Source organism: Mytilus galloprovincialis, chromosome 2 (genome assembly GCF_965363235.1).
Source record: "Mytilus galloprovincialis chromosome 2, xbMytGall1.hap1.1, whole genome shotgun sequence".
Classification (NCBI taxonomy): domain Eukaryota; kingdom Metazoa; phylum Mollusca; class Bivalvia; order Mytilida; family Mytilidae; genus Mytilus; species Mytilus galloprovincialis.
In genome coordinates this window covers 81,998,396-82,020,715 of record NC_134839.1, presented here as the reverse complement: position 1 = coordinate 82,020,715, position 22,320 = coordinate 81,998,396, and the positions used below count along the sequence as shown (strand labels likewise).

The following is a 22,320-nucleotide window of genomic DNA, read 5'->3' as shown; positions in this document are numbered from 1 at the left end:
TAAAATGGTATAATGATACAGTGTACTGTGGTATAACAGTTACATGATACGTTTGTGATTCATTATAGACAAGATCTTCTGGTTAGTTTTCCTATAGTTTTAGAATTTTGAACTTGTGATCGCCACTCCATTTGACATGGCTTTCTGGATACATATAAAATCTAGCCGGTTGTTAAAACTTCATGATGTGCCTGCCTGTAGGTACAATATTCTGTTCCATTGAGTTTCCCCCAAGTTATACCCATTTGGACAATGAGCTCATCCACTATGCATCTTGGTCTATCTTGACATTGCAAGTCCATTAACAGGGTAGATTGAATACACATGAAAAGTAGTAGACTTTTTCGCTAGAATGACTTGGTTCGTCGACTTTACCCTAAGTTATAACCTTTAGACTTTCATTATTTATATAATATATATATCAATGTTTAACTTGTCATTGTCACTCTTCAGGTATGGTATGCTAGATAATCGTGTGCGTGTGACGAGGTTCATGGAACATTGAGGATCAACCCCTTCACCAGCAAGGACTGGTTGGAGTAACGGAGATCTATTCACAGTTCTAGATTTTCTCGTGAAGGGGGAAAGAGGTATATCCGAATGAAATGATAAGTTAAGAGAGGAAAGCGGGAGTCGAGGAGGAGGAAAGCGGGGGTCAAGGAGGACGAAAGCGGGAGTAAGGGGAGGGAAACGGGAATTGAATACCCCCTGTCCACCGTTCTCCAATAGTATTCATTGTAAATACCAACGTGTATTCCTTTCTAACTGTCACAATATTTTATATGAATATACTAACAGATTAATGGTTCACTGAATGCGAAAATTAAAATTTTAGATTCGATAATGCAACCTCTGTACGTAAACAGAGACATATATAGTTTATTTTTTCTTTACGAAAGAAACAGTATGTCTTAAAGGGCATCAACTTGATATGTATGAAAAGTGAATACAAATATGGTATCGTCAGTCCATGAGAAAGTTAATCGTCTTACAAACATACATTGCGTTCAAACCATTTTATATGGCACGCCGTTTTTATATTTATTCAAATTTGAAGATATCTTATTTATCTAACAAGATATCTTATTAAGTATTAAGATATCTTTAAGTTTTATAAGATATCTTATTTAATTTGAAAGTAAATCAGATATCTCTATTAGTTTATAAGATATCTCTATTAGTTTATAAGATATCTCTATAAGTAAATAAGATATCTCTATTAATTAATAAGATATCTTATAAAGTATATAAGATATCTTACTTCTTCATAAAGATATCTTTTAAATACATACTTTATAAGATATTTTATTAATTAATAGAGATATCTTATAAACTAATAGAGATATCTTATTAATTAATAGAGATATCTTATAAACTAATAGAGATATCTTATTAACTTATGGAGATATCTTATTAAGTAAATAAGATATCTCTATCATAAACTATATAAAAGATATCTTATAAATTAATAGAGATATCTTATATTTTAAATAAGATATCTTATATTTTTAATAAGAGATCTTTATAAACATTTTAATAAGATATCTTTATAAACATTTTAATAAGATATCTTATTTAATATATAAGATATCTTATCTAATAAATCAGATATCTCAATTAATATATAAGATATCTCTAAAAGTTTATAAGATATCTCAATTAGTTTATAAGATATCTTATTTAACTAAATAAAATATCTCGAAATTGAATAAATATAATAACGGCGTGCCATAATTTTATTAATTGATTCTAAACTTAAAACGTATTAATGTTACTTTTCATGTTCCTCTTCATTTGAATTGATTGATTAAACCCATTCATTGAGTACGTATAAGCCATACAAACACTAACCCAAGGATGTCAACCGTCATGCCATTATTTCTGTTCTTACGGATGTTTAAAATGAATACATTTTAAAAGGCATATTCACAATACGTCCCGGAAGAATGATAATGTCATTATGACCGAAAGAGTCTATGTCATAAACTTCAGAGTAAATGCGCATTACCAATTTACTTTTGAAATATCATTGCTGCATATTCAAGAAATTTTACAGCTAATTTCCTAATGCATGTAGAACAAAACTTTGGTAGCTTGCTTACTTTGTTTGTATATTGTACAATCATTAGGATAACACCCAATTAAATTCAAATATGATATATACAGGTTAAACTATGCCTATATGAATTGTTTAAAGATGTCAATCTTATTTACAAAGCTTGTATAAACAATTATACAAACAAAGCAAGCAAGCCAACCAAAGTTTTACATTGCAAGCATTAGGAAATCAGCTGTAAGCCCTGGCAGGCATTTAAAACTGTTTTATAAAAATGATTATTGTGATAACAGCAACCTTAGAATCAGGAATGACTTATAAATGTTTAGTTTGTATACATTGTCACTCAGATGGAGAATTGTCTCATTTTAACTGTTCTGAAATTGGAATAAAATAATCAATGATATAATACATGTATAAAACAATAAAAAAAACAAGCCTTTCTAAAACAGTGTTAAACAGTGTTAAACATGTTATTTAGCCCCTTTAGCCTATATGTACTGAAGACAATGACAATTGCTTATCTTCATCTGTATACCAATGTAGATTACATTGATCAGAAGTTATATCCTTTGGAATTGTAAGGAAAATATCATCACCTATTCCCCGACCACATTATGCCATTTAATCGGTTCGACCACAATTACTTGAACCAGATTAAATTTATGTGTGTAAACGTCAAAACTCAGAATAAACCTGGATTAGGATTACCTCTCATTTTATAATGAGTTAATGAGGGGCGACCCCGGGTTAGTTGCCTTGCCTTATATATAGTTGCGTAAAGTGAAAATAATGTGAGGTTTCTGATATGGTAACACATGACTTTTGCTTACGTTATTCGAAATAACATAGAATTCCAGATCATGGGCTAAATACAAGAATCAGTTATAAAACAAAAAATGTAGTCTTACATGCATATACGAGGAAAAGACAATAATCTAGCTACATTTGTATCTTTATATTGGGAGATCATGAGCTTTACTCCTCCATTACAAATATCTATGTATTCGGAAACATGTAAAGGAAGGTGGGTTGATGATGCAAGGAGTTTGACTTTGAAATAATGCAACTGTGGGTCAACTATACCGGGTTCGACCGGATACATAAAACAGTAAAATAGAGAATAAATCGATTTTTTAGTATACCGGATCAATGAAAGACAACTCTAATTCCATAATTTAATAACAAAAGCAAACATAAGAAATAGTTTGCTTTACACAATTGTCTGTTCATATTTGCTTTTTAAGGCTTATGGCGAGGTTTAAACGAGAGAAAAAAAAACATTATTCAATTTGAAGCAGACCTTTATAATTAAATTAAAGAATACCTAGATTAAAAAATGTCCTTTATAGGAGAGACGATACAAAGGTTTTACCTTGGGATACCATCATGACCAACCGACATATTTTGTTAGTAGTGAACGAAAAAGTAAAACATGCTACACAGAGGAACAGGTGATCAGTATGCTGTAGTTTCTTATTGACAACATATTCGTTGAATTTGGAGGTACATTTTATTTACTTTTTTAAATTGTTGGCATTCCTTTGGGAACGAACTGTGTGCCTCTCCTTACCGACCTATTCTTATGTTCATATGAATCGGAGTTCCTTCAAACACTTGCCAAATCAGGAAGATCAAAGAACCATTTGATTTCACTCTCAGATATATTGAGGATGTTCTTTCCATTAACAATCCAAACTTTTCTGATTGGGTTCCATTAATATATCCCCCTGAACTAGAAATTAAAGAAACAACAGACACGGCTTCCTCCGCCTCATTTTAAGACTTATATCTCGAGCTTTACATACACAGTCATCTCAGTACCAGAATCTATGACAAACGAGACGATTTGACTTTTGAAATTATCAATTTCCTCCACCTTATTAGCAATAAACCAACTTCACTTGTGTATGGGATATACATTTCCCAACCTTTTCGGTATTCAAGAGCTTGCAGAACCTTCTCATACTCTGTAAAACGTTTCCAGTGTCTGAGTAGAAAGCTGATGAACCAGTGGTACATGTATGTCGAAGAACATCTTGTCCTTTTTCTAACAAAAAAAGTTCATCGGACCTTGTTGTAGAATATTCCGTATCAAACTTCACAAATAAAACACGATGATCCTGAAGTATAGATTATAGGAACTGACGTTGTTTGTCACCTTAATAAGATGTTATATTATTCTTTTATTTGTCTTTATGAATAATACTTTTACCATTTAGTCTGTTTTTGATAATAAAAAAATCCATTTGACCTGGCTGTGTACTTATACATCCCATCATTGTGTTATTGTTCTATGGTAAAATAAAAAAGTCTTATATTCGTGTCTTTCATTTTTGCTAATGTGCTACATGACTTGTGTTTTTCTTTGTTACATGACATGGCTTTGTACTTATACGTCCCGATATTGTGTTACTATGCTTTAGCATTTTTTTTAATTTTTTTTTGTATTCTTTTCTTGCCTCTATGCCTTTTCGTGCTTTTTTGTTAGATATTTGTTTGTTTTAATAGGGATAAAGATTATAACACAATGGTGACTGCTATATCCATATTTTTTATATTTTTACCTTCTATGGCAGTTGATTTTGTTCACACATTGTTGTTACTATAATGGAATTGCATGCGATTTCATACAGATGATACGTTAAGCTAGCTATAAAACCATGTTTACTCCACCATTTTTTACTTGAGAAAATGCCAGCCCCAAGTCAGGAATACCGGTATGAAAGTTGTTAACCATTTGTTTGATGTATTTGAGCTTTTGAATTTGCCATTTGATTAAGGATTTTTTGTTTTAAATTATCCTCTGAGTTCAGTATTTTTTGGATTTCATGTGTTACTTAACCAAATACTTTTAGTGTATCATATCATTGATTTATTGCACCTACTGAAAAAAAATCAGAATAACATAGATCAAATTTATTCGTTCATTGTGTGTAAAATTGTGTTACTACGTTTTTTGATTGAGTTAAGACATTCCAATTGATATTTTATAGTATCTTTTTATGCTGTGGTGTTACACTATTGATTCAGAAAAGGGTGAAGGTTTGGTACCATTAAAACGTTTAATCCTTCTACAATTGTTTGCACTTGTCCCAAGTCTGGAATCTGATGTTCAGTAGTTGTCTTTTGTTTATGCGGTTCATACGTGTTTCTTGTTTCTCGTTTTTTTTTTATATATAGATTAGACCGTTGGTTTTCCCGTTTGAATGGTTTAACACTTGTAATTTTTTGTGCCCTTTATAGCTTGCTGTTCGGTGTGAACCAAGGCTCCGTGTTGAAGACCGTACCTTAACCTTTAATGATTTACTTTTATAATTGTGACTTGGATGGAGAGTTGTCTCATAGGCACCCATGCCACATCTTCCTAGATCTATGTTCATTTATATTAATCTTTAATAGTGAATGAAAACCTACCATTTACACAACATCAACATCTATTATTTATTTGATTCATTATTTCAAGAATGTTCCTATGTTTGACTCCTTCGTTTATTTACACGAAAGTTTAAACAAACGCCTAGTCCAATAGCAATAAAGGACACAACACATGTTAGAATATATCCGTTACGTGTGCAGTGTAGCCCTTTACAAAACAACCCATCAGTATCCTTAATTTCTATGTCATAAAAAGCACCAAATATCACATGTAGAATTATTATCAATATCGCTCGCATAAACATCACTATTCCCCAATTTCGCATGAAGTTGTCGATATGGAATTGTTCACTCATAGTTGTTGGTCCTATTGTATAAACCATTCCGGTTCCAATGGCTGCCAGTACTAAGGCTGTTGCGATAACAGCTTTGTGTGATGACAAAAATGCATTCAGCAAAGAACTTAATGCAAGAAATAATCCTCCGATTATTAAGAATGTAATGCGTGACACGACATTTTTGATTTTATCCGATACTGCACTGAAAGATAATGCTGAAATAATAACAATAGGAGGATATAACAAGGTCGTCACGTTATCAAACGAACTCAATTCCTCCTCTTTTGTCAACACTGTCATGTTGTTACTAAGCAACAAGGACACAGCGAACGTCAAAGAGCACATCCACGCCAGTAGATGATAATCTGCATTTACAAGAAGATCCCTGAAAGAAGTTTCTTTTAAGATTTGACGTTCTTCTTGTAATGTTTCGTACTTAAACCCAGAAGTTTGAAGTTCAGATTCATCAACAGACGGTATGTTAGATGAAGGAGGCCTTAAAAATATCATACAGAAAATATATACAACAGCGTTAAACGAGACAAGTAGTATCAACAACCTTTCAAATCGAGTTTCTGGTGGGAACGCGTGATAGTAGATGAGTGTAAAACTGATCATTCCGGAATCTATGAAAACAAACATTACAGCTATGACTCTGCCTCTTTTATCATCTGCAAAATGGTCTGCATTGAATCTTAATGCCATTATATATCCAACAGATCCACCTAGACCTAAAACCAAAAATAGAAAACAAGTCATTTAATTGTTTGTGGTAGTATAGACAAGTGACATTTTTGCGGACTTTCAGAGGGATAAACTTTGATTCGGGAAAAAGAAGAAAAGTGACTCTTTATGCAATGTTTTACAATATCTATTATCAAATTTAGGAAGTTCTTTTAAAAATAAATTAACTGGTTATACCCATTACGATTTGAGAGTGGTGTATTATGTTTCCAGTCTGTATTGTATGTCCGTCCGCCATCAAACAAAAAAATTGTTTGGACGTAGTTTGAAGTCGCATTAACTTCAAAATTAGTACATATGTATGTATTTAAAATATTGATAGACTATAGTTTGAAATATACATGTAAAGATATAATTATGTAAAGAAAGGAGTGCAGTTGCTTGTATAAGTTATTTGTATTATGCTTTGTTTCCCACAACTCTGAAACAACTACGCAATCTCAATTTAAACCTTACATCGAAAATATTTTCCACGAAGATTCGTTGACGCATAAATTGTCTTGTTTCTGAGGATGAGGGTCTCATAATTTTAGTAGGTCTAAACAATCAAACCGAAAAGGTAGCCATAGTCTTCACAGAAACTTACATAGACTTGCATACATATACAATCATATTACTAACCACTGATAAGAAAGTACAGGGCCATTAACCAGCTTTTATCTTCATAGAACGATACCATTTTTGTAGAACTCCACAACATTAGTATACCGATGGTACTCAAAACCATTCCAAAGGCTAGTACCCATGCTGATTTCAACTTTTGTCCAATAAGATTTGGTACAAAGCCAAGTCCAATTCCAGCATTTAACATTGAAGCAAACGCTTCCACTGGAAAAACAAATAACATAAATTAATTTTGATGACCAGTCCCCAAACACAATTTCATTTTAATGTCTAATCGACCTATTTAAATAATGTCTAAACTCATTTTAGAGTAAACATGGACGGTAAACTATAGGAAGGACTCGGTATTTCAAATCATAAAAGTATAAACAGATAGGAAAGATATAACTGTTTTTCAATGTTTGTGTATTTTCCGGAGTTATTGTCTTTTTATCTAAAATAATACCGCCTATTGCGACATTTTGACACAGTGAGTGATTTCACATGCCAGCGTATGAGGCATGACTAGCAGGATATGCATACATTCCCAATGTCGCTTTCCGTTTAAATTTCACAAGATTCCCTCATCGTTGGTTTTTCTTTTTGAATGGTTTTACACTAGTAATTTGGGGCGTCTTACAGCTTGGTGCTCGGTGTAAGCCAATGCTCCGTGATGAAGGACGAACATTGACCTATAATGGTTTACTTTTCAAACTGTGACTTGAAAGAAGAGCTGTTTCATTGGACACTCATACCAAATCTTCTTATACTAAGTATTTCATATATTATTGTACATTGATTTCAATTTTGAATATCTATAATACTAAAATTACGAGGTCCAATTTATCAGCCGGCATCAGGTAAAAACGACATATCAAAGAATTCAACTTTATATATAGCTAATATAGGACAACTGTGTAGATTAAAAATTACACCACTCCAGACCCTTTTGTTTTCCACATAATTAATATTGCCAATAATTAACAAGTTCCGGGTCGAATCCGGTACCGATAACAATAGTATATTCACCTGTTACCTATTACCATATCTGTACGTTCCGCATCTAACAGGCGCACCACCAAATGGTGTATTTGATTTTACTATATACACGGGTCATAATCACAAAGTCGACACAACTAAATTCAATCATTGTCAAATTGTTCCCTATTGTAGTTTTTTTAATTAGTAAGACTTTCTAAGATAACAATACGAATACTAAAAATTTGGACTAAGGCGTATAGGTACAGTTTTCAATTTGTTAGCGGGCATGACGTAAAACAGCGAATCAAAGATTTGAACTTTATTGGACAATGCTGTTGATTAAAAAATACTCAATTCCAGGACCTGAATATTACCAATAATTGAAAAGTTCAAGGTCGACGGGTTCAAACAGAAAGATTTGAAAGCATAGAAAACTGTGTATCTTATAATCGGCACGACTTTATCAGATGACAATACCAATACTAAAATAAGGCTTACGCATAGTTATATACTTTAATTCAGTCACGGACCCGCGATATCACGGGTGTGTTCTAGTGTTAATTAAGAATTGAATGCTTCTTAATATAGTTAAATGGGGTGTAAAAGCATTTTGTATGAAACGCTTTAAAAAATGTGTATGCTTTATACACAACCATGAAATCAAGAGTTATAAGCCTATATCATGTTGTTTTTCAATGCATTGTGTTAAGTGTCATGAATACCTATGGAACGCCACAGCTGTCATATGATAACAATAACCATATCATTACGGGTAAAGATATAACATGAAGCAAATGTTCTAAACTATAACGACATTTGACTATAATACTCTGTCAATTTGCTATATCACTAAGATACATTTATATACTATAAAGACACTTTGATACAACATGGAGCTACCTTTTCATACTATTCTGTCATTTCACTTTGTTATGAAGATAATATTTCGTACTATGAAGACATCTTGATATAACATGGAGCTACATTTTCATACTGATTTGTCATTTAACTAAACTATTATGTGATATTGCTATGTCATAAAGATACATTTCATACTATAAAGATATCTTAGTATAACATGAAGCAACTTGTTCATACTATTTTGTCACCACAGTATATTATAACGATAAATTTGTATACTATGCAATCCTCTCGATACAACATGGAACAATTTTGTCAAACTAGTATGTCATAAAACTATCTTATAAATCAATTAAGCTAACAGTTCTTATATTACGAGGTGTCATCTATATACCAGTAGACTATTTGATTACACTATAAGACCATTTCGTCATACCATAATACCATTTCACCATATCATATAATACCATTTCACCATATCATAAGACCATTTTATCATACCATAATACCATTTCATCATGCATATCATAAAGCCATTTTATCACATCATAATACCATTTTACCATATCACAAGACCATTTCATCATACCATAAGACAAATCTATGAATAGCCACGAAAATTCCCCGCGAAATTCATCCGGAACATCGATGGTAATGAGAGAGAGAGAGAAAGGCTGTGAAGGAAATCTTTTTGCGGGCCTTAAGGAATCGCTTTCAAGATGAATGAATTTATTGACTCAAATGTTGCATTTGCCCTCAGCAATGCGGAGTTGCAAAGACTTGGTGCGACAATATAGGCGACACATACAGATTGGTACCTCCCAAAAATAAATAAACAAAAACTAAATAACATACAAGACAAAAACAAAAAGATGGTCTATATTCTTTTCGCCAAATTTTAATTATCATGACAGCAACCTGTTTGTTTTAGATGGTTTACTTAAAGCACATCTTTGTAAATCATGTTGACAGGTACGATGCAAAATGTGTATAAACCCGTATCCCGTACCCATTACAATTTAGCCGTATTCTTGAATATTATTATTTAGTAATAGATGAGAGCCAGATCGGCATATGTTTAAAATGACATTATTGTTAAAATCATAATGATCTTTTAAACAAAGTTAGCAAATCAATGCTGACAGTTGATAAATCTTTTCTTTTCTATATAAATTTTACGATTTTATCTAGCGTTATACATAGACACATTCGGGTCAAAGGGGGAGGGGTGCATTTCAATACTCGATTGATAGGGGTGACTTTTGGGTTCCGGTATCCTACCCTTTTCGTATGGTTAAGATTCTACAAATGCATACAACATTTCAAAATTTGCGTATGTAAAAGTGTGACTTTTTTCCATTTTGGTTTGGTTTCATGAGGTATGTTAAAAAATTCACTACCAAAAAAAATTTTTTTTAACTTATCATAATTATATTTCTGATATTTTCTCCTACATATTCACATTACAAGTAGCAGGAAAATGTGACATATTCAAGCCGCACGTCCTATGACCAAGGATGTATAGTAACTATGCAAATCCTTGCTGTAACCTAGTATCCTAGTATATAGGAAGTTTACGTTGAGATGTCAATATGCTGAAAACATTTATGTTTTGATATATTATTATTTGAAGGTATTCAAAAAAGAAGTGTTTATCTCTGATTTCCGTACTCAAACCGAACGGCAATTCCCGTATCAAGTTAACATCAGACAGGTACGATACTATTGGGTGACTATAAAGTGCGATACGACATAGAAACGAATGAATAGACAAAAATAAACGAAACAAAATGAAAATTAATCAAAAATATAATAACATCGATGAGAAATATATATACAATATCCTGTTAAATTTGAAGTCTTAGGCTGGATTGTTCACGATTGAAAATAAACAACTGCGCCATGAGCGCATGATACGCCCTTCGTCTTGTGTGTGAAGTTTTATGCAATAATCATAAATAGTTTCTGAGATACGGCGCGACATGTGAAAACAATCCCTTTTTTTACAAAACTAAAATTTTGAATCATCACCAAAAATTATACAGATCTTTAGATTAATATAACAAAAAAGTAGTAAAGTTTAAAGTAATAATCGTTAACGTTTTTTGAGATACGGTGCGACATGTGCCCCCTCCTTTTTTATCCAAAAACTCAATAACTCTATTGAAAAAAATTGAATCATCACCAAAAATTACACAGATCTTTAGATTACTATACCTTAGAAGTGTGTTAAGTGTTTTAAGCAAAAATCATAAATCGTTTTTGAGATACGGCGCGACAAATGAAAAAAAAATCGTTTTTTTTTTTTTTTTATATAAAAAAACTCAATAACTCTAAAATAAAATTTTGAATCATCACCAAAAAATATTCAGATCTTTGGATAAATATAACTAAGAAGTGTGTAAAGTTTTAAGCGATAATCATAAATCGTTTTTGAGATATAGCGCGACATGTAGAAAAAACATACCCCTGTTTTAGTTATAAAGTCCCGTAACTCAAAAAGTTTAAATCCTATTTTCACCAAAACGTATACAGATTGTTTGACAATCATAAGAAACAACTATGAAATTTTGATAAGCGGTTCTCAAGTTACGATGACATGTGGACGCCGGACAGATAGACAGACGGACAGACAGACAGACGGACGGCGGACATTTGTATACCATAAAACGTCCCGTAAAAAAGAGTAAGTCATCGTGGTTTGAATATTAGCATGTTTATACAAGAAATACATGCTGAATATATGTGAATAGGTAGTAGATTATATACAGAAATATATGATTTGATACAAAATGTTCCCAATGATGGTTAAATAAAGAGCCCGGTATTTTTTGCACAGCCGAAAGTCTGGTTGTTCATAGCTGTGTTTCTAGCCACAAAGTTTTCCTCTTCGACACTTTTGTAGTCATTTTTTTAACACACGAGATGGAACCAAACCAAAATGGAAAAAAGTTACACTTTCACATACTTTCACATACGCAATTTTTAAAATGTAATACATTTGAAAAAATCTCAATTATACGAACTATGTATATTTATAAATTTATAATTTATTTTATTTTCAATAATGATACACAGTGCGGTACTGAAAATTACTTGTATATATGAATGTCATTGTTTGTTATAATTCAGGTTGCACTTTAATATTAAAATATTCATTCATTCATATACGAAAAGGATAGCGCACAAAAACCCCAGTGGCACCCCTTCTGTCGATAGATTCATTCATCTTGAAAGCGATTCACTAAGGCCCGCAAAAAAGATTTCCTTCATGGACTTTTTTTCCATTACAATCGATGTTGATTCGCGGGAAATTTCGCCGCTATTTATAGATTTGTCTTATGGTTGCTTCATGTTATATTAAGATATCTTTATAGTATGAAATGTATCTTTATGACATAGCAATATCACATAATAGTTTAGTTAAATGACAAATCAGTATGAAAATGTAGCTCCATGTTATATCAAGATGTCTTCATAGTATGAAATATTATCTTCATAACAAAGTGAAATGACAGAATAGTATGAAAAGGTAGCTCCATGTTGTATCAAAGTGTCTTTATAGTATATAAATGTATCTTCAGAGGCGGATTTAGGGGGGGGGGGGGCAGGGGGCCCGGGCCCCCCCTTTTTGGGAAAAAATTTGGTTGCTTATATAGGGAATCACTGAAGCGTGACTGGAGCGGGCCCCCTCTTAGGTCAGTCAGTGGGCCCCCACTTATGAAAATTTCTGGATCCGCCACTGATCTTAGTGATATAGCAGATTGACAGAGTATTATAGTCAAATGTCGTTATAGTAAAGAACATTTGCTTCATGATATATCTTTACCCGTAATGATATGGTTATTGTTATCATAAGGCAGCTGTGGCGTTCCATAAATACCACCTGTAGCCATAGCCATAGCCTTTGTATTTTATTTCAGGACCGAAGCAACGTAGCAGCGCTTCACATTAAAAATGAGCGCACGATGACATTATAAATAAAATCATTCAAATCTTATAATTACATTTGTATGCTACTTCCATGACAAGTTAAGAGTTCTGTCAAGCATTATTTTAACATTGTCACGGAAAGTGCATGTGCGTGAAGTCATATCCGTTGTATTGCAGTGGCGGATCCAGAGGGGGGGGAGGGGGGTTGGAACCCCCCTTTTTTTTGGACGATCAATGCATTTGAATGGGACCGTATAGTTGGAAACTCCCCCCCCCCCCCTTTTACTCTGGGTTGGGACCCCCCCCTTTTTTTAAATGGCTGGATCCGCCAATGTATTGTATACGGAAACAAAATATGATATTGCATTTCGTGCCTCGAGATTATTGTCAGCCATTAAAATTACGCGTTCCAATGAAAAATGCATGTAACTATGAACTTCTATGGTCTCTGATTGAGTTGTATCATTGAGAGTTATACCACATCTTCTCAGTTTTATATGTCATGAAATAAAATTGATTTTAACATTATATACACTACTGTTGCTTATAGTTCATCCGATTTCTTCAAGCTATATTTTTATACATATATTATATTTTATTTCCATAAGCTTAACCTACATTTCATTTGTTCAAGTTATAATGATTCTTAGTGCAGGTGTACATGTATATGATCTCACCGTGTTTATGTACGATTATAGTATATATATATTATAGTATAAAAGGGAGTACATGCGGTGTGCCCATGTAATAATTTAAAAAATATAGGGGTTCATGTCTTTGTCTGATTTTTTTTCCATCTACAAAATAGAACATAAACTAAGTTCTAACCTTCTTTTTGGTCATAACGAAATCTTGCTTTAATGTCATTTATATAAACATAAAATATTAGATTAGAGGCTAACATGGCGTTAGCGAGTCCTCCGGCTAGTAAAGACATCCATTTTAGACAATTGCTTTTTGTAGATAGCAACTGGGTGCTCTCTTCCTCCTGAAATGAAAACAAATATCTAATGAAATGCATCTCAAGTGTACCACTTATTAATGTAATGAATGTGCTGGACGTTACTATATCTGTAAACTAGTTTAGGGATTTGGTGTTTGTATGTGTGGGTGTGGGCCTTCTCCATCTACCACATTAAATTATTGTGATCACTTGTAGAATGTAGTTTGATATCCGTAATATTTTATCATTTAGTTTACATGATCTGGGCAAAAGTCTTGTTTAAAAGGAGTCGTTGTCGAATGTCTATGCGATCGATTAACACTTTTTCATTTATATAATGCTGTAAAATTATAATTAACTTCTGTGGAGTTGTCGGTGTTAAGTTTCATTTAAGAATATCATCATTCAAATGACAAGCTCATTGTCTTTAACGAAAGGCATTTGTCTAAAACTCCCCAAAAGTTTAAAACAGCAAAGCACCACAACGGTATTATATGAAATCAAAGTAGTGATATGCTACCCAAATTCAGTTCATGACATACGGAATATCTTAAGTAGCGCAAAGTCATTACAATTCACAATTACGCAATTTATTTTTCGAAATTTTTGTAAGGTACATTGCTGTTAAATATAAGAATACACTGCCAACACTACTGTCACAAGAAGAAGAAAATCAGCAACATTTTACAACAAGAGGTTTAGTTGATTGAACATACCTCTAAGTATTGGTATGTAATTATGCAAAATTACGTTTTTAGAAAGAACAAAAAAACGTCTTGTCAAACGCATAATGTCAAATAAAAGCTACAATTTGTTGCAATGACTCTTTTGTGAAATTTTGTTTTCTACAAAATATAGGGTTATGTTATAAAATTGACCTTTTGTGGATCGAATCAGTCAACTAAATTGTTCAGCCTGGTTTCACTTTCAATGTTGATATTAATTTCCCTTTTATAGCTAAATACATGCGTAACCCATCTCCAGCTTAGTGCTAAGGGGATAAATAGAAGGTCACATGAATATGGATTTAATTAGGTCTTATTTTTCACTCACTAGTGAATGATTTTTAAATGATGTTCTTATCTTTTGAATAAAAAAAAAACCAATTTCAGCTGCTTTAAGCGAATTAATATTTCACTATTATATCACTTTCATTAATGATTAAAAACCATTTTTTATATGTTTAGCTAATGCCTCTTTTATGATCATTATTGTTTTCGAAATATGTATACATTTCGATTTCTTATTTGATTGTACTTTTGGGAAAACCAACCTTCACAGAAAACAAAGTTTAGAAATGCCTGCAAATCGTCTCTTCATTTCATGTCAAGAACAGGGAAAATTGATATTAAAATAGAATGAAACTAACAATGGCTTACAAAGAATTGTGCCATTTTAAACAAAAAAATATACCCTTAATATCAAGTTGCAGAATCAGCAATTATTGATTAGTTGAAAAATGTTGACAACAAGTGTCTTCATATTGTACAAAGTCGATATAATGTAAAATTTAAATTTGAAAGCAGCTTCGAATTCATGTGGCTGCATGTCAAAATCTTCTAGTATGTCAAAGTGACGATGGCGTTACATTGGTTTTAAATGCATATATAAACAGAGGGAGGTATGGTACGTTTGCAGTTGAGACAAATATTCACCAAAGATCAAATGAAGTGGATGTCAAATAGACCCTTTAATTCATTCTGGCACCTGCCTTATGGAGGGTATTTATACCCATTTCAACGTTAGAAGACGGAAGTCTTTAATTTCATTAGATTTGAAGCATCAAAGATGGGTCCACGTAAGCGCAACAACTCTCATTCAAAGCGCGTTTTATATGACGCGAGATATTTTTTGTCTGAAGTGAGTAAGTTTTATGCCGTAATAGGGAAGTCCTAGTGTGAGATAATATTGTCTGTATTTGTTTTATGGCATGAAGGAAATAAGATACATTTTTTGTTTATTTATATATTGAACAAGTAGTTTTATGGTATAGACAAGCTGGGCCGTGGGACGTCAGAGCTCGTCCCACATCAAAAAGTGGATATTTGCCCATCCAAAATAGATGCGCTGCTTCGTCGCTTCTGGTGCCAACTAACGGCCTTGAAATTATATAAATCGGGTATCAATTTGTTCATTTTTCATTTATCTCTTCATTTATGTAAGCTTCATACCTGCCACCCTTTATTTTTCCATAGTTAAAAAGTTTTCACAGTGACCCATCGATTCAGACATTTTTACTTTTATTATCTGACAAAACAGCCGTTGGATTCCGATGAAGCGATTCGGTAATATAATCTACTGCCTATATTTAAGTAAAGATATTTGGTGAACGAGGCACAAACATATCATTCTATATAACCTTCATATCTAGTAACATTTACTTGTGAAATAGGTCATATACATGTAGTACGCCCTACAGCTATGGTCATTTAATCTGGACATGTATCTTTCTAGCTATTATTATTTATAATAATTGACATTTTTAAAAACGGTTTTAGTTTTTATAAGCTGATATAAGGTCTTATACTGTTCTGTTTTCATTCTTGATTTTTAATCTGGACATGTATCTTTCTAGCTGTTATTGTTTATAATAATTGACATTTTTAAAAATGGTTTTAGTTTTTATAAGCTGATATAATGTCTTATACTGTTCTGTTTTCATTTTTGACTTTTAGTTAATATTTTATTTTTCTTTTAATCGTATTATGTTATCTTTGCCGAAATTTCAATGTTAGGAAGACATTAAAGTCAGATACAATGACGCACAAACATTCAATCTTGCAAATAAACACTCGAGGCATATAAACATGTTAAAACTTGAAGAAAAGTATTGGTTTTTTTTTTGGTTTTTTTTTAATTTTCGTTGTAAAAGTTTAACGAAACGAAAGATTTATGGGATGAGTGTTCAACTTGGTGATGCTAAAAAAAAAGTTAATACACGCTACGTTTTGGTCCGAGCCTACTCTCATAGTGAAAAGAATAAACAGAAGAATGAAAACTTGATCAGGTAATATCAACCATATGGATATCCTATAATCCTTATATCTATGATAAGTTTATTTATAGGCAAACTATTGAACCAACCATAGGATATCATTGTATAATATTCTTTGATACACCATATAGATACACTGGTATAAAAATTTGTTATGATAGAAAAGAAAAACGATGAAAAACCCAGTCAGTTAGTACTTACCTTTTCCATCCTCGTCAACCTTTTTTGTATACGTAATCCATTAGAATTCTATATCAACATCTGTTACTTTGTTTTACATGTATTTATTAAAATCAATCCGATGAGGCGATTTTATTTTCACGCTAGAATGAACATTACTTATGATCAACTAAAACATGCAAAGGGAAATTTTAAACACTTTTCAGTTCAATAGTTTTGTTGATAACGCATCAATGATTCGTGTATAGTTTGATTTAAAATTCCACCTCTATTTATGCCCTTGCAACTAAAAGTATGGGGAGGGCATATTGTTTTACCCCCTGTCCTTCTTATTCCGCATAACTGCTCCTACAGTTTGAATCCTAGGAAGATTTCACTTCGGTGTCTGTCTGTTCATTTATTGAAGGTGTGCATGTGGTCAGGGTTTTGATTTTTATTAATATTTGCTCTTTTGGGAGATGGGTCAGTGAACTTTGTCATTTGTTTTTATAGTATTTGCATATGCATAAGAGGTGCGTTTCGTACAGTTTGAATACTATGAAGTTTTTTTTCATTTTGCTAGCTGTTTTTACATATACATGTATTGAAGGTGTGCATGTGGTCTGCGTTGGCATCAATTGTGTCTCCCAGAATTGTATATAAAGAAAAATTGAAGTCTTATCTAAAATTTCATAAAACAAAATCTGATTTTGTACAATGGGTTTCAATTTCAAATGAACTATTACTAGATGATAAAGAGTTATTGTTAGGGTGTGTGTACATCCCACCTGAAAACTCCAAATATGCATCAAAAGAAGTTTTTACTGAAATTGAAGATGAACTTCTTCATTTACAAGATAACAGTTGTAACATTGCACTATTAGGAGATTTTAATGCAAAAACAAAAACATTAGATGACTATGTTGTACCTGATGACTCTCTTTTTGAAGTTTTGGATAATTTTGATGATAACGAATTGCTAGTATATCTGTATGATTATCAGAAACTATTGTTACATAATATATCTTTACCAAGGTTTTCGGAAGATACGTCACCGGTTAACTATGGATATAAATTGTTAGACTTTTGTAAAAAAACTAAATATTTATATTGGAAATAGTAGATTGAATGGAAATGATAAATCTGTTGGTAAAAAGACATGTAAAGATGTATCACTCGTAGATTATTTCTTATTATCCTCAAATGTTTTTCCAACTGTAAAATCTTTTGATGTATTAGATTTCAATCCCCTATATTCAGATGTACATTGTGGGCTAAGTGTGTATTTGCATTCCAATGTAAAGAAAAATACTACAAAACAAAATGTAGGTCATTGTAGTAAATCCAATTATATTAAATGGAATGCTGCCAAACAGGACGAGTTTGTCGAAGCTATTTTTAGTAGCCAATTCTCATTCGGTGAACTTGATACTATTTTTAACGATGAATGTGAAGGCAATCAAGTGAAACATATTATTGATAAAGCGGTGAACAAAATTGGTGAGATATTTAGAAACACGGCAAAATCTATTTTTGGCTTTAAAAACTCGACTCGAAAAAAAATAAAACCTGACAATAAGCCGTGGTATACTAAAAGTTGTCATGAAAAACGAAAGCAGTTTAATATTAACCGTAAAAAATATAATCTGCGAAAGTCGTCTGTAAACAAACAGATACTCACGAGATCGAGTCGAACGTATAAGAAGGAAATGAAAAAATTTTATAGTGAACATTTGAAGAAATTTGAGACGCAACTTCGGAATGCCTCTAAAACTGATACAAAATTTTTTTGGGGTATATTGAAATCATTCTCAAAGTTTCAAACTTCTGAAGAAAATAATATTACACTTGATCGCCTATATGAATATTTTAAAGACTTGAATAACAGTAATGAAGAAGCCAGTGTGGATGATTTTTCAGAAATTTATTCTCAAAATGACGTTTAACTTCTTAACTCTGAAATAACAGAGGATGAAATCGTTAAAGCGATTAAAAATTTGAAAAATTCAAAAGCACCAGGCATAGATGATATTGTAAATGAATACATGAAAACAACTTTGTGCAAGTTTTTACCATACTACCATAAATTGTTTAATTTAGTATTTGATAGTGGTGAAAGTCCTGAAACATGGACATTAGGAATTATTAAAGCTATTTACAAAAATAAAGGTGACCCGAAGGACCCCGACAATTACCGGGCGATTTCTTTAGTGTCATGTCTAGGTAAAGTGTTTACTTCAATCTTAAACACAAGATTAAATAATTTTTCAGATGAAGAGGGTCTTATATCTGGATCACAAGCAGGTTTTCGAACTGGATACGCTACGCAGGATAATATTTTCATTATTTATTGTTTGGTAACACTATTTTTATCAAAGAAAAAAAGTTATTCTGCACATTTCTAGATTTTAAAAAAGCATTTGATACAATTTGGAGGGCAGGGTTGTGGCAGAAATTAATCAAAAGTAACATCCAAGGGAAGATGTTTAAAGTGATCCACTCATTATATAATAACATTAAATCTTGTGTCAAAGATGGTGATAGATACTCTGAATTTTTTACATGTGATATTGGTGTTAGACAAGGGGAAAATTTATCTCCATTTCTTTTCGCTGTTTATTTAAACGACTTAGAAAAATATCTGTCTGAAAACTGTGAAATCGGTCTTGACACTCTAAGTAAAGCTCTTTAAGTTTTGAGAACCTTGGTATATATATGAAACTATTTGTATTACTATATGCAGACGATACTGTTATATTTGCAGAATCAACACAGGAATTAAAACAAGCACTTAATGTGTTTGAAAATTATTGTAACTTATGGAAACTCAAAGTTAATGTATCAAAAACAAAAGTTGTAATTTTCTCTAAGAGAAAGTGTACTGTCGACTATGATTTTGAAATATTTGGTGAAAAAATATATCAGCAGGGTGATTATAACTACTTAGGTATTTTGTTTAATTATAATGGTAGTTTTTGTAAAGCAAGGAAAAAACTTGTGGAACAAGCACAGAAATCACTATACTCATTGTACATGAAAATTCGTAATATTAGTATACCTATAGATTTGCAACTAAAACTTTTTGATGTATTGGTGTCTCCTATATTGACATATTCATCTGAGATTTGGGGTTTTGAAAATAAGAACATTATAGAAAAAATACATTTACAGTTCTGTAAGAAAATGTTAGGAATTAGATCAAGTACGCCTACTTTTATGATGTATGGAGAACTTGGGCGATACCCTTTAGAAATACAGATAAAATTAAAAATGCTGTGTTTCTGGAACAAACTAGTTGGAAATACAGACAAATTATCTGGTAAAATGTACAAATTACTTTTCAAATTAAATAAAAATGGCAATAGAAATATTCTCTGGATTAATTATATTAAATCCATATTTGATGAAACGGGTTATAGTGAAATATGGAATAACCAAGAATATGTAAATCCTGAATTTTCAAAAAATGTTGTACGGCAGAGATTGCACGATCAATTTATACAAAAGTGGTTTTCAGATGTGTCGAATTCTTCGCGAGGGGAATATTATTCTCAATTTAAGACAGAGTTTGAATTAGAAGATTATCTTTTACGTTTAATCCTGTTAATAGAAACTATATGTGTAAACTGAGAACATGCAATCTCAAATTTCCGATAGAGACGGGACGTTGGGCTGGTATACCAAGGAATGAAAGATTGTGCAATCTCTGTAAACAAGTTGTTGGAAACGAATTCCATTATATTTTCTGCTGTAATGAATTGAAAGATATTCGAACTAAATATATAACGGGTTACTTTGTTAATGTACCCAGTGAGTCAAAAATGAATAAAATGTTGAAAATAGGTAATACACAAGCTCTTACTCACCTATCATGGTTCCTCCAAAAGATTGTAAAACTCTTATAGAGTCAAACTGAAAAGTCACATTACTTCACGATCTAGTACTCTCATGATCTAGTACTCGGATGACATATTTATTTACATTCCATAACACAACACTCTATTTACACGTGGTGGCGTGACGTACTGTAACCGAATCGAGTACACTCAAAACAAAGTTGAAGCATGAACTTGTGTATTACCTTTGAAATATGTGTTAATAATTATAATATATATATACGGTAATGCTACTACCTATATTAGCTTTGTATATGTAATACATTTGTATAAGTTCAAATAACTTGAAATCATATAGTTTAATATATACATGTAAGATAATTTCTATACTCATTCTGTCATCTAATTATAATATACTATACACATGTGATGCTCCTGTAGCGCAATTACTGCGTCTGAGTTCGATTAATAAAGTTTGAAGTTTGATGAATTACAGAAACAATAATATCTCAAAGATAGTCCCACATTGACTTATAATTTTCCTAATTTTAATCTTCTTAATTCAATATATTAAATTAGTTTTGATGCTAATAACCTCACAATTTAAAACATGTTTTTTTAAATAATTGATATTATGATATTATAAAATAAAAAAATTATTTTTTTTTTGTTTCGCTCACATGACAAAAAATTAACACCTCAAAGAGGTAGGGCCAATTTGCCATGATTTTATTTCACAATAGGGTCAATTTCAAAAAGTGCCGACAGAATAGAATTTACTATAAAAACAAAAAATAAAAATGCTTTTTGGTCAATATCTCGATTTCCGTATATTATGATATGTGTGATAGATAGTTAATTTAACCCTCAAAAAGGATGAAAGTATAATGTGCGAAATTTAGGGTGGTTTAGGTGGGAAAAACAGGGAATCCCCCCAGAAGGACATTTCAAACCAAAAAAAAAAAAAGTGACGTTTTTTGTGACTGTTGTAATTTATAATACTTCTTTTTCCCGCAAAATGAAATTGGTTTGGTGTGTCCTTATTACATAAAAAACAACTTTTTTATGAAAAAATTATAACATCGCTAAATTGTACTGATATAGCTCATTAATAAGTCATTTTAGTCAAGCGTCGCCGTGGCTCCGTCTGTAGAGCATATAACTACTAATCAAAGATTATTTTGAAGATAAGATTCGAATCTCGCTTAAACTTTTCGCATTTTTGTGTTGTTATATTAAATTTTAATGTTTCTATCATATTTTTTCGGATGTTGGCTTAATTCATAGAGTTATTCTGATTCATTTTGACTATATAATATACTAGTATATCATTTTATTAAAGAAAAAATAATGTATCGCTTATTATGTGCATTCCATGACTGTCCATACTCTTGACATACTTTCTATTCATGTGCTTACATTTATAACATATATGCAAGGAACAACTGTCGTCAAACTGATGTAGGTGCCTGCACATAACCAATAACACGAGA

The 22,320-nt window shown here is 31.8% G+C and overlaps 1 long non-coding RNA gene across 3 annotated transcripts; it reads right to left on the bottom strand.

Annotated features, from left to right (window-relative positions):
* Window positions 1–5,486: 5,486 nt before the first annotated feature.
* Window positions 5,487–21,087, bottom strand: LOC143064588 (uncharacterized). 3 transcript variants are annotated; one of them, XR_012975280.1, is made up of 4 exons: window positions 20,858–21,087; window positions 13,723–13,882; window positions 7,138–7,344; window positions 5,487–6,503 (listed from the first exon to the last, which is right to left on the bottom strand). It is a non-coding gene; the product is annotated as an uncharacterized LOC143064588 (long non-coding RNA). The 3 variants fall into 3 exon arrangements; XR_012975279.1 differs by lacking the exon at window positions 20,858–21,087 and adding an exon at window positions 17,034–17,220; XR_012975281.1 differs by lacking the exon at window positions 20,858–21,087 and adding an exon at window positions 16,009–16,102.
* Window positions 21,088–22,320: the final 1,233 nt, after the last annotated feature.